General features: G+C 60.5%; 1 long non-coding RNA gene across 3 annotated transcripts; it reads left to right on the forward strand.

The window, feature by feature from the left end:
- Positions 1-478: 478 nt before the first annotated feature.
- Positions 479-2,796, forward strand: LOC134761184 (uncharacterized). 3 transcript variants are annotated; one of them, XR_010139489.1, is made up of 4 exons: positions 479-611; positions 1,522-1,698; positions 2,044-2,140; positions 2,308-2,790. It is a non-coding gene; the product is annotated as an uncharacterized LOC134761184 (long non-coding RNA). The 3 variants fall into 3 exon arrangements; XR_010139487.1 differs by lacking the exon at positions 479-611 and having other exon boundaries at positions 1,419-1,698; positions 2,308-2,796; XR_010139488.1 differs by lacking the exon at positions 479-611 and having other exon boundaries at positions 1,419-1,698; positions 2,333-2,790.
- Positions 2,797-4,955: the final 2,159 nt, after the last annotated feature.

Here is a 4,955-nt window from a genome sequence, read left to right on the forward strand (position 1 = left end):
CGCGTCCCCGGTCGGCGCGCCCCGCTTCTTCGGCTCCCGCCTCCTCCCCGTTCCCCGCCGGGGCGGCTCGTCCGCTCCGGGCTGGGACGGAGCTCGGGGAGCGTGGGTGGGAGCCGCGGAGGCGGCCGCGCCGAGCCGGGTCCGTGGCCCGCCGGCCCCCGTCCCGGGGGTGGCCGCCCGGGCCAGGGGGTCGCCCACCCGGGGTCCCGGCCCTCGCGCGTCCTTCCCCCTCTTTCCTCCGAGGGTGGCGGGAAGCGGGCGGCGGCGAGGCCTGGGGCGTCCCCACACACGGGCGACCTTGGCTGGCGGCCGCTCCTGTTTCGGACCTCCGGGGTCGATCGGCGGCCGCCCGCGAGCCCCGGACTCGGCAGGCGGCCCGCCGTGTCCCGGGTCGACCGGCAGGCCGGCCGCTGGCCGTTCCCTCCGCGGGCTGCGGTGGATCGCTGCGAGGGCGCCGATCCCCGTTCACGCGCGGGTGCCCTTCACCGGCCTCGGCCTTCGGTGGAGCTGGGACCACGCGGAACTCCCTCTCCTACATTTTTCTCTGCCCCATTTGGAGTTTGCGTCCGCGGGACTTTTAAGAGGGAGGGAGTCGCTGTTGCCGTCGGCCAGTAATACTCCCTCTTGTTTTTTTTTTGGGGTGTGTGTGTGTGTGTGTGTGTGTGTGTGTGTGTGTTTCCCCCGCCGCCCCCATTCTTTCCTTCTTCCTTCTTTCTGGAGACGGAATCTCGCTCTGTCGCCCAGGCTGGAGCTGGAGCGCGGTGGTGCCTCCTCGGCTCGGCGCCGCCGCTGCCTCCAGGGCTCTCAAGCGAACAGCAGTTTTTGTATTTTGAGCGAAGACGGAATTTCACCATATTGGCCGGGCTGGTCTCGAACTCCTGACCTAGCGATTCCCCCCACCCCTCCCCCTCCCCCTCCCCCGCCTCCGCCTCCCAAAGCGTGCCGGGAGTACGGGTGTCGGCCACCGCGCCCGGCCGATTCCTTCTTGTTTTCAATCTTCTTTTCTGCACGCTGCTGTGTGTGAGCATACGTATATCTATCTAGATAGATAGACACATAGATATGGACACACGGACACGTACCTACACCGACGAAAATAATCTAGTGATAAAACTAGACATTTCCATCATTCACACATGTGTATAGGATAGATGTTAATTTTAATGGATGAACGTGTATGACGTAAAAACCCATGTCATTTACATATACCCGTATATGTATATCCTTCGTTTATTATGGATTAACAATGTTCGTGTATTTATTTTCTTTTCTTTTGGGGCCTGCCTGATCTTCTCACTCTGGGCTCTGGTGACCTCAGGCTCCCAAGTAGCTGGGATGGGACTACAGGGATCTCTTAAGCCCGGGAGGCAGAGGCGAACGTGGGCTGTGATCGCGCGCCTCCACTCCGGCTGGGCTGGGCTGGGCTGGAGAGAAAACGGTGGATTGTCATCTTCATTACCTTACCTTTTAGCTTTATTCGTACCCTCTTATTTGCTTCTTTATTCTCATGGGTTATTCTAGGTCATTGTCATGTTCATCGTTTGCTTGCTTGTTTCATTGGTTTCCTTCCTTCCCTGCCTCTGTCGCCCGGGATCACCCCAGCCTCAACGCTTTCGACCGACCGACCGAGTGGCCGTCCTGCGTCTCATCCCTCCCGTCCCCGTTTCCTGGGACTATGGGCGTGCACCACCACACCGGGTGACTTTTATGTTCTTTCTCATATCTCATGTTTTCCGTAGGTAGGTAGGCAGGTATCTGTGTATGTGTGTATGTGAGTGAGATGGGGTCCGGCGTTCTGTCGTGTGGCCCGGGCTGGTCTCGGACTCCTGTTCTCGAGCGATCCGCCTGCCTGCCTCGGCCGCCCGCGCTGCTGCTGTGACAGGCGTGAGACGCTGCACCCGGCTCATTCTATAGTTGCCTGCCTGCCTGCCTGCCTGCCTGCCTGTCAATCGTCTTCTTTTTAGTACGGGTGTGCTCTCGCTTTGTTGTCCATGCTCTGGGCACACGTGATCGCTTTTTAAACTATGATTATTATTATTGCAGGTGTCGTCTCACACGTCGAGGTGATCTCAAACGTCTACGCTCCGGCCGTCCTTCCACGTCGGCCTCCCACAGTGCTGGGATGACACGCGTGGGCACGGTACGCTCTGGTCGTATTTCTCGTGGGTCGGTTCTTTCCGTTTTATGCACGTGGAATGCGAACAGATAAAATTTTGAGACGCGTCTCACCGATCTCCCCTCCCCCTCCCCCTCCCCCTCCCCCTCCCCCCTCCCCCTCCCCCATCCCCCCTCCCCCTCCCCCTCCAGACGGAGTTTCACTCTTGTCGCCCAGGGTGGACTACGATGGCGTGATCTCGGCTCGCTGCGACCTCCGCCTCCCGGGTTCGAGTGATCCTCCTGCCTTGGCCTTCCCGAGGAGCTGGAATGACGGTGAAGCGCCGTCGTGCCCGGCTGACTTTTATATTTTTAGTACAGATGGGGTTTCTCTGTCTTGGTCCGCCTGGTCTTGAGCTTCCGAACGTTGGACGATTTTAACTTTCTTGGTGGTTGCTTTTCTCTTTCTTTTTCTTTTCTTTTCTTTCCTTCTCCTCCCCCCACCCACTCCCCCTGTCCTCCTCGTCCTCCTCCTCCTCCTTTTTCATCTCTTTCAGCTGGGCTCTCCTACTTGTGTTGCTCAGTTGCTCACGCTGGTCTCCAACTCCTGCCCTTGATGCTTCTCCCGTCACACCCACCGTCTGGTTGTTGAGATGAGCACCTCTTGTAAAATGGAAAAGATGAAAAAAATAAAGACGGAGGTGAAAAGCACGGAGTGAACGTGTCTCTTGCCGTCTCCCGGGGTGTCCCTTGGACCCCGAGAGACGGAGGGAGCTTGGCTGAGTGGGTTTTCGTGGCTGAATCCTCCCGAGGGCCTCCTTCCCTCTCCCCCTTGTCCCCGCTTCTCCCCCGGCCGAGGCTCCCGCCGCCGCCGTGGCATTTTCCGTAGGAGAGGTGTGGGAGAGGACCGACGCGGCTTCCGGATCTAGATCCCGCCGGACCTCTCTGGCTCGGCGTCCCCCGCCGGCTACCCGCCGCCTTCCGGGGAGCTCTGAGGCGGATGCCCCCCGCCCCCGTCACGTCCCGCTACCCTCCCCCGGCTGGCCTTTGCCGGGAGACCCCGGGGGAACCGCGTGGACGCTGCTTTCCGACCCTCCGGTGAACACTTCCGCCGGATGCCCCGGGTGGGCCGGATGGGATGAGACTGGACCGCTCCGGACCGTGCTGTTCTTGGGGGTGGGTTGTCGTACAGGGTGGACCGGCGGCCCCGGCGTTGGAAAGGGTGCGCGGGGGTGGAGCTGTCACGTGGGATGCCCTCCTTCCCCTCGGCCTGCCTTCGGCTTCCTCGGGCGTGAAGACGACTTCCCGTCACGACCACTTTTCTCCCCTTTCTCCACCACACGGATGAGACGCATGAGAGGGAGAAACAGCTCCATAGATACTGATGACCTTCATTTGTGGAATCCTCAGTCACCTACACACAGACGGGTGACTACACGGGGACCCAAATCGGACACCGTTTCCGGGTCCTCATGGTGGGATTCGTCGGTCTCTCTCTCTCTCTCTCTCTGTCACACACACACACACACACACACACGATTTCCGTATCTAGTTCACAAAGCACACTCACTTACCCTTTCCCCGGTACGCAGGCTGAGTGAAACCCACCCCGCCCTCCACCCGTCGGCTGACGAAACCCCTTCTCTATGATATATGAACGAGACGGTCTGGGCCGGGCACGGTAGCTCACGCCTGTCACTCCGGCACTTTGGGAGGCCGAGGCGGCTGGATCGCTTCAGGCCGGGAGTTCCAGACCGACCGCGCTGGCCGACGCGGCGAAACCCCGTCTCTCTGAAAAACAGAACGGTGAGCCGGGCCTGGTGGCCTGGGCTTGGGATCACGACTGCTCGGGAGACTGGGGCGGGCGAGTGGCTCCGACCGGGGAGGCCGAGGTTGCGATGAGCTGAGATCGTGCCACGGCGATCCGGCCTGGATGACGGAGCGAGACCCTGTCTCGATAGAATCGTAATGTTATTAGAAGGTGACTTGTGCCTGGTGATGGCCGCCTGTCGTCGCGGCTGAGAGGCTGCGATGAGGAGAAGATCGCTTGAGGCCCCGCGGGTCGAGGCTTCGGTCGGTCGGCCGTGACCCGCTGTATCCTGGGCGGTCACCGGTCGAGGACATAGGCCCCCTCCCCGTTTTCCTTTCTTTTCTTCCCTTCTCTTTTCTTCTTTTTTCTTCTCTTTTCTTCTTTCTTTCTTTCTTCTTTTTCCTTTCCTTCTTCCCCTCTTTCTTTCATGCCTTACTGCCTTCCTGCCTTTCTTCTTTCCTCCCTTACTCCCTTCCTCCCTTCCTTCTTTCCTCCCGCCTCGGCCTCCCAAAGTGCTGGGATGACTGCTGTGAGGCACCGTGCGTGCTTGGCCTAAAGAGACACCCTTTGAGAGTGAGACACGGGGAGCGCCTCCCGGTGATCTGATGGACTGATTGATTTAGAGACGGCATCTCACTCTGTCACCCCGGCAGTGGTGCCGTCGTAGCTCACTCACTGCAGCGTGGACGTTCCTGCACTCGAGCGATCCTTCCGCCTCAGCCTCCAGAGTACGGTACCCGGGACCACGGGCACGCGCCACTGTCCCCGGACCGTTTTTTTTTTCCCCCCCACCCCGAGACAGAGTTTCGCTCTGGTTGCCTAGACTGCGGTGCGGTGGCGCGATCTTGGCTCGCCGCAACCTCTGCCTCCCGGGTTCGAGCGAGTCTCCCGCGTCGGCCTCCCGAGTAGCTGGGATGGCGGGCGGGCGCCGCCACGTCTGGCTGATGTGGTATTTTTAGTGGAGGCGGGGCTTCTCCGTGTGGCTCGGGCTGGACTCGAACTCCCGACCTCGGGTGATCGATCCGCCCTTCCCGGCCTCCCGAAGTGCTGG

This window comes from Pongo abelii, chromosome 23 (genome assembly GCF_028885655.2).
Source record: "Pongo abelii isolate AG06213 chromosome 23, NHGRI_mPonAbe1-v2.0_pri, whole genome shotgun sequence".
Lineage (NCBI taxonomy): Eukaryota > Metazoa > Chordata > Mammalia > Primates > Hominidae > Pongo > Pongo abelii.